The sequence below is a fragment of the Chrysochloris asiatica genome, unplaced genomic scaffold (assembly GCF_000296735.1).
Source record: "Chrysochloris asiatica unplaced genomic scaffold, ChrAsi1.0 scaffold00500, whole genome shotgun sequence".
In the NCBI taxonomy this organism is placed as follows: domain Eukaryota; kingdom Metazoa; phylum Chordata; class Mammalia; order Afrosoricida; family Chrysochloridae; genus Chrysochloris; species Chrysochloris asiatica.
In genome coordinates, this window is record NW_006409018.1 from 663795 (window position 1) to 677287 (window position 13493).

The window sequence follows — 13493 nt, forward strand, 5'->3', positions numbered from 1 at the left end:
ATGCATGCATGCATGCATACATACACGTCACATATATACAAACACACATGTACACACACACCTACAGATCCAGGCTCCACCAAGATGCCATCATCTGTTCTCTAATGAGCATACACACATATACACACATAACACACACACATAAAGATTTAGGCTCCACCGGGTGGTTAACCTCCACTCCCTAATACACACACACACATACACAAATATGCACACAAATAACATACAAACACATACACATCCCGTCTCGACCAGGATGTTGTCCTCCGCTCCTTAATGTGCGCATACACATGCAGACATGTCTATAAATCCAGGCTCAAACTAACTGTTGGCCTCATTGGCTTGTGCTCCTTAAGGCACACACAGACATACATACAAGTACACACAGATATTAACACATCTTCAAATCCAGGCTCGACTGGGCTGTTGGCCTCATTGGCCTTGGCTCCCTAACACACACAGATACACATATACACACAAACGCACACATATACGAATATACACAAACATTAGTATGAACATGCAAATGCACATACATATACGCAAAAGCCTACACACATACAAATATGCACAAACACATGCCAACGCACACACTCAAACACGTACTGACACAAACATGCTAACACAAATGCACACACGCACACCTACTAACATACTAACTCACACAGTGACACACATACAGAACACAAACTCACGCATATACAGATGCATCACGTGCAAATGCACATGCATGCTAACGAATACACTAAAAAACACACAAATACATATAGCAACATACAAACACACACACACATACTAAGGCACAGACACACTGCTTGGTTGCTTATGTGCCATGGAGTCGGTTCCAACTCATAACGACCCTGCATAGGGTTTCCCAGGTTGTAAATCTTTACAGGAGCAGAAAGCCTCATCTTTCTCTCAAGGAACAGCTGGTAGTTTTGAACTGCTAACCTTGAGGTTAGCATCCCAACTTGTAACACTATCAGAGCTCTTCCAAACAAAGACACACACATACTAACGCTCACTAACACACATACTAACATGCATAAACACACACACTACAGTCAAGTTGGCTTCTTATCAGGCCTCCTTCACCCCTATTTGTTTATTAATTTATTGAACTATTTGAGGACGACACTACTACTTTGTTGTTTTTGTTAAAGTTTTTATTGTGAATTGAGTGATCATTTACATGGGAGAACATCGGTTTTAATACTCACCGTTTCATTGCAATGATTACAATCTCCTCCGTGCTTCATCATTCAACAGTGTTTGCTTCTAGTCCCTCTGTTTTTTTGTGGGGATTTTTTTCATAGGGAGGATGTACACAAAAACACTCAGACATATATAATCATTTACACCACCAAAGGGCACATTCTGCAAGCCTGCCTCCTGGCTGCCATGTCTTAGTCTCTCTCTTCCCATGAATCGAGAGTCCTCAGCTGCTCCCTGTTTCTGTGTCCTTATCTCTGTCTTCATCTCTGGTGTCGCTGCTTCTCTGGATAGGGTCCCAAATTCTGCTTGTGTTCTTCTCCCTTGAAAACCCTAGGATCCTCTGTTTCTGTAATGTAAGAGTAACTACTCCCCTATTTTTGTTACAAAACTTCTACCTTTACAGTTGTGATAGTCACAATTAGTCATGATAACAGTTACTCACCATTGAATCACAAGAATCTTATCCCCATCTCCTTTCACCATCTAGACAAGATGAAAACTATTCAGTAGGGACTCTGTCTTCCCCCAAACACTCTTAAACTAAACGTTGCTGTTAAGTGCCGTTGAGTCAGTTCTGACCCATAGCGACCCTGCATAGGGTTTCTGAGGAGCAGCTAGTGAGCTTGAACCGTCGACCTTGCTGTTCAAACGGCTTTACAGTCTGGCACTGAACCCACAGCGCTACACACAGTCCGTGATTTTTTGTGGTAGGTTTTACGGAGCCAATGTTGTTCTTTTTCTTGTTGTTAGGTGCTTCCGAGTCAGTACCCACTCATAGCGACCTCATGCTCAACAGAATAAAACACCACCCGCTCCTGCATGAACCTCAAGTTGTTGCTACATTTGTGCCCATTGCTGCTGCCACTCTGCCAATCCATCTTGTTGGAGGTCTTTTTCTTCTTCTCTGACCCTCCAGTTTTCCAAGCGTGATGTCCTTCTCCAGGTCCTTCCTGACAGTATGTCTGAAGTAAGAGAGAGAGAGTCTGGCCATCCTGTCTTCCAGGGAGCGCTCTGGCTGCACTTCTTCCAACACAGATTTGTTTGTCTTCTGACAGCCCATGGTACTTTTAATATTCTCTTCCAACATCATAACTCAAATGTATTGATTCTTCTCCTGTCTACCTTACTCACTGTCCAGCTTTCTGTTTATAATAAGGTGAGGCATGTCCAGTTATAGGTCAGAAGCCCATCATTTACACACGCCAGTTCGTCAGATGTGAGTTCCTGTCTCTGAAGTTATTCCCAGGAAACAAGGGCATGAAAGCTTGTAAAAGCTGTAGTTCCTCGCTTGTAAAAGCTGTAGTTCCTCTCTGTGGCCTTCTGTTACTGTCTCAGCTTTCTTCCCTTCCATTCCACACTCAGAACAAGACAATTCGGTGCTTTTTTTTCCCTTAAATATTGTCAGTCTCATGATTTTGTTTGTTTGTGTGTGGTATAACGTAGGAGCCTGGGTGGCTCTACATGTAGGACAAGCACTGGACTGTTCACTGCCAGGTCGGCAGTTCAAACCCATCAGCTGCTCCACCTGAGAAAGATGACGCTTTCAGCTCCCATCAAGATTGGTTAAGTGCTGTCGAGTTGGTTTCCACTCACAGTGACTCTCTATAGGGTTTCGGAGGAGGCTGATGAGTTTGAACCGGCAACCTTACAGTTTAAACTGACCTTGCGGTCGAGTGCTTATCCTGCGTAGCTGCACCAGGACTCCCCCCCTTAAAGCTTTACAGCCTCGGAAATGCTGTGCCGGGTCGCTCTGAGGGAAATCCATTCAGTGGCAGTGCATGGGTGGTAAAATGTATATAGCACAACCTCTTCCTGTTTTAACCGTTTTGACACATATAATTGTTGTTAAATGCCTTTGAGTCCGTTCCTGGATAGGGTTTCCGAGGAGTGGCTGGTAAGATTGAACCACCGACCTTGCGGTCCAGCGCATTAACCCACAGCGCCACACCTGGACTCCCTAGCTGTCTAGGGCAGTGACATCAGTTGCTTTCACCACTTGCTACCATCACCATCACCAGTTAGAAGTCTCCCCATCCCCCTTGGCAGAAATCTAGTCACACTTAGATATTAACACCCCTTCCTTTCTCCTGTCTTCCCTGGGAACCATTTGGTGCCGATACATTTGCCTAGTCTAGATATTTCATTTAAGTGGACTCTTACAGGATTTATCCTTGTGTTGGTCTGACTTGCTTCACTTCTTAAGTGCCATCAAGACAGTTCCAACTCTTAGCGACCCTGTATTGGTTTTCCAAGGAGCAGCTGGTGGGTTTGAACCGCTGACCTTGCAGTTCAAACCGCTCTTGCTGTTCAGTGCTGGTCCCAGAGCGCCACCATAGGACTCCATATGCAGTACTCTGTTGTCCTTCGCTGTCGTGCCATTTATGAGAATTTCCTTTCTTCTTATGACTCGAAAGTATTCTGTTTTCTGCCTTCATGGCTTTTCTGACGGACCTGTGCTTGTGTTTTTACTTGCTTTCAATTGTGACGGGATGGACATTGTTGTGGCACTGCCTGTTTGCATGCGTAGTTTGAAGATTTTGAAGAGAAACGTGTACACACTTCAAAGTCTTGAAATCATGGATGCAAACAAGTAGTTAGTTCCACAATCACATCCATCATGTCACAATTCAAAATAGGTAAATATTTTTTTAAAAAGATTTTGAAGGGTGTACGCGTTTCTCTCGGAGTCCTGGTGTGGCGCTGTGGGCTAATGCGTTGGAGTGCAAAGTCATTTGAACTGCAAGGTCGATGGTTCAAGCTCACGAGCTGCTCCTAGGAAACCCTATACAGGGTCGACCCGACCGCACTTAACAACAACACGTTTCTCTGCTAGTTGTTGCTGGGACGCGGATTCCTGACAATAGCATATGAGCCGCCGGCTTTTCTTGGCTGTGAAATGTACGGAAGCAGAGCTGTTGGAAATAGCCAAATATTAATGTTATGATTCAGATCATTACCTTTAGCTAGCTTCCTGCCTCCTTATGTGGGGAGGACCCCATGTGGTGGTGCTGAGCAGGGAAAGAGTCTTTCAGTTGAGAAATTTAGTGTATAAATCTGCGAGGCAGTGGAGAACTCCCCATTTGCTCCTCAGGACAGGGTCGCTGTGAGTCGGAACCAACTAGGTGGCGCGTAACAATGGTGTTTAAAAAGGAGAGTCGTAGTTTGGTGGTGTAGGATAAACATTGGACTGCTGACTGCAAGGTTGGCAGTTCAAACCCAGCAGCCACGACTTGAAAGCTACATAGGTTCACCATGAGTCCATACTGACTTGATGGCACTTAAGAATAACCACATGCTTCACATGGAGGCCTGGTGGGTCACTGTGGGGTCAGCACTGGACTGTGAACCACAGGTCTTCAGTACCAGCCCACCAGCTGTTCCTCGGGAACCCTATACAGGGTTGTCAGGAGTCAGAACTGACTCGCGTGCACTCACCAACAGCATTTGAAATGTGGAGTCCCAGTGTGGAACTGTAGGATAAGCACTGGACTGTTAACTGCAAGGTCAGTGGTTCAAACCCATCAGCACTTAACAACAACGATGCTGAAATGTGCATTGCTTGGGTCTGTAGGATAAGCACTGGAGTGCCACACAGAAGGTCGGGGTTCACTCCGGCCCCCAGGAGCTCCACAGGAAGAAGACGAGGATGGCTGCTCCCACAAAGATTTACAGCCTCGCAGATCCTATTCGAGGTAGCTGAGTCAGAACCACCTGGATGGTACTTAACAAAAGCAACAACATGCTTCAGATAAGTTTGCAAACGTTAACCACGTCCGAATGACTTTGAGGAGGCCGGGACGTGGAGCCTGGTGGTAGCTCAGGAAGATAGTGGATGGATACACGTAGGTGTGCGTGCTTCCATGGACAGGAGGCTCGTTCCCGCAGTTCCAGGCCGATGATCAGTCACTGCTTCTCATACCAAAAGGTCGATGTGCGTCATGCAGGATCGGGTTAAAAGGCAGAGTCTGGTTAAAAAGCCCTCTGCTGGTATAAGACTTGAGATTCTACACCAGACGTGAACAAGCTCTCAGTCTGTGCTGGAAGGAGCAAGTCTAGAGATAAGGATATGAATGAATAGTAGAGTGATGGCTGTGTGTCGTGGAGTCGGTTCTGACTCATATCGACCCTGTACAGGGTTTCCGAGGCTGTAAATCTTTAGCTGATAGTTTCAAACTGACCTTACAGTTCACAGCCCAATTCATAACCACTATGCTGCTAGAGCTCCTTGAATAGTAGACTATGACAGAAAGTCATAAAAAGAGGAAAGGGTACTACCTCGGAAGGCGCCGGAGTAAAGATTCTGCAGGACAGAAACATTTACTCTCAGATCAAGAAATGAGAAAGCAAGGTCTTCAGTCAGCTTGCTGGGCAAAGTAGGGAGGTATGAAATGGGGGCAGAGGTTGGAGATGTTCCTTAAGGCAAGCCGTGTGCTTTATTTATTTGTTCATTGCTTTGTTATAAGGTCGAAATACTAGGCGTTCAGGATTCTGCCAGATTTCTCTAAAGCTTAAGGAATGGGATGCCGTGAATTCGGAAAGGAGTGGGGAGGGGTAACAATTTAAGGGAAGAGAGAAATGCACAAAAAATAATGGATATAGCAATCACATGTTGTGAAGTGCTGTTGAGTGGATTCCGACTCACTGCCACCCTGTAGACGGTTTCCGAGGAGCGGCTGGTGAGCTTGAACCACCGTTTTTGTGTTTAGCTGTCTAGCATTTATCCTACAGCACCCCACCAAGCCTCCAACCACATACTGTGATGTGCCGTCAAGTGGCTTCCGACTCACAGCCACCCTGTCTAGGGTTTCCGAGGAGCGGCTGGTGAGTTTTACCTGCCGTCTTTGCGGTTCTCACCAAGTGCTTGCCGTAACCTCCACATTCCAATGCTATAAATGAAAGTTTTTAAATAGCACAGTGTTGTGCTGGTTCAATGTCGTCAAGGTGGCTCTGACTCCGTGACCATGTACAGGGTTCCCAAGGAGTGGCTGGTGAGTTTGAACTGCCGACCTTGCAGTTCAACATGATCTTGTGGTCCAGTGCATTATCCTACAGTACCACACCGGGTCTCCAGAATAGCACAACAGAAGGGTTTTACCTGCACACACACACACACACACACACACAAAGGAAGAATGCAAGTGTGTGCAGAGGCTAGGTTGGGTGTATACATCCTCAGGGTGTAGTATTGCCCTGGGCCAGAAGACAGAATCCTCTCATACCCAGCTCTCCCAATGACGTCTCCTCCCTCACCTTCTTCCGTTTCAGCTCTCCACTAAGGTATGGGGAGACCTCATCCTATCCAGGTAGCTGGGAACCGTCCTGTCCAGACAGCTGGGAACCAAGGGTGGCTCTCTGGAACATGCGTGAGTCAAGAGGAAGGATTTCACCTGCTCCAACTGGTGCCTGAATGAAGCCTCATCCGTCTGTTTCCAAACAGCCCAGTTTTCTGCTTCCTTTTTCTCTAGTGGCTTCATGGTCTTAGAGACAACATTCCCCTCGACCACCAGGGGCAGCAGCCAGGAGATGGTGAGTTCCACAAACAGCCGGTTGGGGCTAGATGGCAGTTGTTGGGGGCCCAGCTGTGTGTTGTGGGTCACTGGTGCCTCCACGAAAAGAAATGGTGGCAGGAGAGGCTAAGGGACTAAGGCCTGATGTTGAATGTCATAGTCTATCTATGGATCTCTTGCTGTGGCAGCTGAGACCCTTCCCAGCCTCCAGAATCCTGTTTTAGCTCAGCAGTCGCTGGTGTTTTCCCAAGCACAGGAGTGCTTTCTGTGCAGTTCAGAGACGGCTAGCACCATTCCTCATGTGGTGCTCGGGGTTAGAGAAGTGGGAAGACACATTACCGTTGAATGTCCTATTTCGGGGGTTCTGGTTTGGGGTGATTCTCTCCTGTTGTTAGGAAAGGTATGGATCTGGGGACAGTGCGTCCTGGTGGGTCTTGTGTGTGGGGTCTCTTGTCCCATTTTTCTTTTCTTTAGTGGGCATGCTTTTGCCTTGAAGCAGTTTTGTGTGTGAAGCTTAAATCCCCATTCTAGCTCCGCTTCCTGTCATCTACGTCTACAGGCAGTATTTAATCTATTAAGTTTCCAAACTGTAGTCCGTTGTGTTTAAACAGACTCTAAAATAAAAGCATTCTCGTTTGCTGCAGAAGTTCAGTTTATGAAATGCATGTTTTTAACTTTAAGTTTATAGTAGTTTCCTTGGGGAGAGAAATTTCGTGTCTTTTGACTGAGAGTTTGTCAATTTAATGGATATAAAGTGCGTAGTGGTTACGAATCAGGCTGCGAACCTTAAGGTCAGCGGTTCGAAACTACCAGCCGCTCCGCGGGAGAAAGATGAGGCTTTCTACTCCCGTAAGGATTTACACCCTCGGAAACCCTGTACAGGGTCGCTATGGGTCGGAACCGACTCGACGGCACTTAACAACAACAACAACAAAGTTCTCAAACACAGAGAGCTGCTTCTTTTGGTTGACGTAAAAGTTCTTCCAAAGCTAACTGAAATCTTGAGACGTTTCCTAAGGATTAGTATATCACTTTGCATGTCATTCCAGAGTTCCTAATGTGTTAAAACTTGGAGTCATTTTAGAAACATCCTTTTGGCTGAGATAAAATGGATGTACAGATTTAATTCCATGGGTACTGTGTTTATTAGAAACAGAGCTGAAATGTAAATGTTTGTAATTCTTACAAGTGTATTAAACCATTTAATAACACTTGGGTTCTAAATTATTGCATTGTTGTTGTTGTTGAGTGCCATCGAATAGAATATGACGTCTATGTGCCAAGACACATATACTTCCTGGCTCTAGAGACGCTGAGCACATGCACCGGAGACAATTTACAGGTGCTGGTAGTTGCTGTAGGGTAGATTCTGACTCTTGGCCACACCATATGTGCACAGCACAGTGCTCTTTAGGGTTGTTTTTTTGTTTTTATTTTTGTAAGTTTTTTATTGTGAATTGAGTGATAGTTTACATGGGAGAACATCAGTTATACACCCATCGTTTCATTGTAAACATTACAATCCCCTCCGTGCATCATCATTCAAAAGTATTTGCTTCTATTCCCTCTAGCTTGTTTTTATTGTGTTTGTGTGTGTGTATGTTTTTTGGGGGGAGGCGGGAGAGGTGCATACAAAAACACTCAGGAATATATAATCAGTTAAACAACCAAAGAGCATAGTCTGCAAGCCTGCCTCCTGGCCGCCAGCACACAGCCTCTCTCTTTCCATGAATCCAAAGTCCTCAGCTCGGTAGACAGTATCTTAAAAGTTTGAAACCGAATATAAACTTGAAAAAGAATACTTTTATAAAGTTTTTTTCTTAACTCTTGTCCCCTTTCACCCCACAGCTTCCTTTAAGTACCCAGTTTTATTATACTGTGAAACATCTTACCTGCTTTCATGCAGAAGCAAGCAAATAGAAATATTTTTTCATTTCCCTCAGTTTCTCATTCCGTTGTGCTGTGTGTGCATCAGGTCACTGAGTTGGTATCGATTCGATGGCACCTATCAACAACCACAACAACAATTTCTCATGCAAAAAATAGCATAGTGTGGATCTTTCACTTGCTTTTGAATGAACACACTATCGTGGTGATATTTCATAATTGTACAAAGAGCTCACACCTAAATTCTTTAAAAATTCCAGAATACCACATACAATTATTGGCTTTACTAAAGTTAAAAAAACAAAGTTGTTTCTACAGGATTGGGTATAATTAATGTATACAAATTTTGCATCTTTTGTTTTAACTAATGCTGTAAAATACCTATTGCCAACTAAATCATAGATTTTTCTTATGTGATTTAGCTAGGAATCAGAGTTGCTGATGATAGATATGGATCTCTCTTTATGGCACCCCGCTGTTATTCCCCCCTTTTTTTTTGGATGTACACAAAAACACTCAGGCATATATAGTAATTTAAACAACCAAAGGGCACATTCTGTGAGCCTGCCTCCTGGCCGCCAGCACCCAGTCCGTCTCTTCCCATGAGTCTAGAGTCCTCAGCTGCTCCCTTTCTCCATGTCCCCATGTTTGCCTCCATCTCTGGTGTCTCTGCTTCTCTGGATAGGGTCCCCCATTCTGCTCGTGGTCTTCTCCCTTGATAGTCCTAGGGTCCTCTGTTCCTGGACTAACTTCCTGGAACCCCAATCATCCAACTCTTAATCCAGAAATTCTTTGTTGTTTAGTTTTGCTTATCTTAAGCTTTCTGTAGATTGAATTCTTGCTCAGTCTGGGTTGACCCTTCAGGAAGCTTTGGAGTTGTGGACAAGTTGGTGTGTGTACCTATACTCTCCCCAGGGGCCTGTACCATTGTATGAATGGGCCACAATCTACATGGCCATTGAAGAGCTTCCAAGATTGGAGAGGTTTGAGTGTCATGTTGCCCTTGTGAGTATAACTCTACAATGAGAGGACGTGGCTGAGTTGTAGATAAGATTCATATTAAAATTTTGTATGAACAGCTGATGTCTTATACTACTTTTTCTCTACAAAATACGCATATGGATTTTTTTGTTACATCTGCTTATCTAATGAATTTTGGTATCTTACTTTGATTTGTGTGGCGCTGTGGGTTAATGTGCCAGACTGCAAAGCCATTTGAACTGCAAGGTTGGCGGTTCAAACTCACCAGCTGCTCCTTGGAAACAGGCTCACTATGGGTCAGAACCAACTCAGTGACACTTAACAACAACAATTTTTATTTTATTCTATAATTACCTTACAGTTCCCCACTACAAGGAGCTCTGGTAGAGTATTGGTTACAAATTGGGCTGGGAACCACAAGGTTGGCAGTTCAAAACTACCAGCTATTCCGCGGGAGAAAGAAGAGACTTTCTGTTCCCGTAAAGATTTACAGCCTCGGAAACCGTGTACAGGGTCGCTATGAGTCGGAACCGACTCCACAACACATAACCACCAACCACTACCCCACTACATCTGCTGGTGTCAGAAGTCTCTTGACTGAAAGCAGAGAATACCAGAAAGATGTTGACCAGTGCTTTATTGATTATGCAGAGGCTTTTGAATGTATGCATCATGACAAGCTATCATCCGTGAGTATTGATAGTTGATCCAAGAAGAATGAAGCCCTTGACAGATGTTTACTTGTGTTTTATGGACTACGCAGAGGCTTTCGTTTGTGTGGCTCATAAGCTATGGACAACATTGCAGAGAATGAGTATTCTCGGAACCCATAACAGTGCTCATGAAGAACTTGTACATAGACCAAGAGGCAGTGGTTCGTACAGAATAGGGAACACTGAACGGTTTAAAACCAGGAAAGGTGTACACCAAGGTTGTGTTCTTTCACTATAGTTACTCAGTATGTATGCTGAGCAAATAATCTGAGAAGGTGGGTTATATGAAGAAAAACATGGCCTCAGGATTCGAAGAAGACTCATTAACAACCTGCGATATGCAGATGATGCAACATTAATTTGCTGAAAGCAAAGAGGACTTAAAATATTGATGAAGATCAAAGGCTTTGGTATGGGTTGCACCTCAATGTAAAGAAAACAAAAATCCTCACCAGTACACCAATAAATAACATTATACTAAACGAAGAAAGGATTGAAGTTGCCAAAGGCTTCATTGCGCTTGGATCCTCTGTTAACCCTCATGGAAGCAGCAATCAAGAAATGAAATGACATATTGCATCAGGAACGTTTGTGGCACAAGACCTCTTTAAAGTGTGCAAAAGCAAAGATGTCAGTTTGAAGACTAAGATGTGTCTGACAAAAACCATGACACTTTCAATGACCTCATACGCATGTGAAAGTTGGACAATGAATAAGGAAGACCATAGAAGAAGTGATGCATGTGAGTTACGGTGTTGGAAGAAAATATTAAAAGTACCATGGACTGCCAGAAGAACTAACAAATCTGTGTTGCACGATATACAGCCAGAATTCTCCTTAGAAGCCAGCATGGCAACACTTCGTCTTTCATACTTAAGACATGTTACCAGGAAGGCCCAGTCTCTGGAGAAGGACATCCTGCTTGGTAAAGTGGAGGGACAGTTAAGAAGAGGAAAGCTCCAAATGAGATGTGTTCACAGTGCCAGCAGCAGTGAGACCAAGCGTAACAATTGCGAAGACAGCGCAGAACTGGGCAGTATTTCATTTTGTTATGTACAGTATCTCTGTGAGTTAGAACCAAGTCTGTGGCACCTAACAACAACAACACCCACCAGTGGACCCCTGGGAGTGTGGGGGATTTCGAGCTGAGCTGGTAACCACAAGGCTAGCAATAGAATCTATCAGTCACCCCCATAAAGATTTACAGCCTTGGAAACTCCATACTCGGGGTCGCTGTGAGTCAGAACTGACTCCGTGGCTGACTGCTACCACCAACGGTGACCCACAAATGACAGGTATTTTCCCACTGTTAGTTTATCATTCTCAGGACTACTCATCTTTTTTAAAATATGTTGAGAATGTCTCTCTTAGTGTATAACTTTTTCACTCATTTTGTCTGCCTTTGGATGAATAGCTGTTGATTATGATGTAGTTGAATTGGTCAATCTTTTCCGTAATGTTATTACTCTTGGGAATTTTTTTCTGCTTCCCTTTTGAGGGATAATTTGCTGAATTCTGAATTGTAGTTTGGTTGTATTCTCCACAATAAATGTTTTTCGTTCCACTTTCTCCATGTTTGCCTGGTTTCTTAAGAGAAGTTTGAAGTCATTATTATCTATGGGCTTTACTAACAAGGTGATGTCTTTTTTCCCCTTATACCCTCTTTCAGTTTTCTCTTTGATTTTGTACAGTTCACATATGCTATCACAAGCTGTAGTTTTTTTGCTTTCATCTTACTTGCTGTTCTCTGAACGTCCTGAATCTTTGGTTTGGCGTACGTACGTCAGGAATTTTGCTAAATTTATCTCTCATGGTCACATCAGCTGTTTCTCCTGTTCATGTCTCCTGTCTTTGCTTTCTGATATCCTGAGTATCAGAATTTCTCTTTCAATCATTGTTCTAACTGTTTTGTTACGAAGATGTCGCCAATCTAAATTTAAATCCATTTTAATAAATGGTAGCCACAGTTCAGAGTTTGAAAGCAAGAATTTGTGTCTGAGATACAGAATTGTGCCAGGATATGTACCTTAATGCAGTTAGTGAATGGCCAAGGCTGTTGGCTTTGACACAGTGGACCTACGGACAACATTGTACCAGCTCCCTGTGAATGACGTTTGCCGACTGTCGGCTCGCCATGTCTTCCTGTGCACATTGGAGCACATGGTACTTTGCTGATTCACAATGTCTGCTGTGTTTTAGGGCTCGCTGGTCGTAGAGGATGTGGCGGTGGTCTTCACCCAGGAAGAGTGGGCTCTGCTGGATCCTGCTCAGAGGAAACTCTACAAAGACGTGATGATGGAAACCTTCAGAAACCTGGCGTCAGTCGGTATGAATTGCTTTTTTTTTTTTAATACCTTCAGTAAACAAAAATATTTTACTTGTTGTCTTTGCTTCAGCATTTCCTGTGACAGAATTTTCAATGAAAGAAGCTTTGCCCTTTTGTCTGGAGCTCACATATCCTGGTTTCTTTGTGAATATGAATCTCTGTAAATTATAGTGAACTTGGAATTCTCTTGTAATTAAAAACCTTGAGGCTCTTTCCATGTATTATGTTATATGTAAGCATTGTACTGAGAGAATCTTCATTTGGGAAGTTGTAGGTAGTTTTACTCTGTTGATGACAAGTTCACTATGTTTGTTTTACTGAACATAAACTAGCACCATCTTCAAAGATCTGGTGTCGGGGAATGAATTCAGTGCTCTGCCGAATCTTTCCTGATGACACTCATTTCTTCATGAGCTCATTGGAGAAAGAAGGACAGTGAGGCTTGGACTCACCTGGGGCTACTATCTGGAGGCACCAGGAGAGCAAGAATTTGGGGCCAGACCATCGCTGCATGGAAGGAATCACATTTACATGAAGAGGGTTTTGTTTTTATGATTAAGAACACAATATTAAGGATACTTGAGCTTTGCAAATTTTAGCAGCCCTCTCACACCTCCCTCCCATCCCCTCTTTCTCTGTTAAATGATAATTGTGTCCAATATCTTTTTGACTCTGGTCTGGTCTCCTAATTGCATTTTTTTATGTCACTGTACTTCACAATTTCCCTGGAAGTATTTACTAGCAAATGGCTTTGCACCCACTGCCAAAGGGCTTAAACAGCGAAATGGGTTGTCTTTCGTAAGTTTTTACTGTGAATTGATTGATAGTTTACATGAGAGAACATCAGCTTTACATTCATCCTAT

At 43.8% G+C, this 13493-nt stretch overlaps 1 pseudogene; it reads left to right on the forward strand.

Annotated features, from left to right (window-relative positions):
• Nucleotides 1-13493, forward strand: part of LOC102826365 — a 64791-nt pseudogene that overhangs the window by 8459 nt on the left and 42839 nt on the right.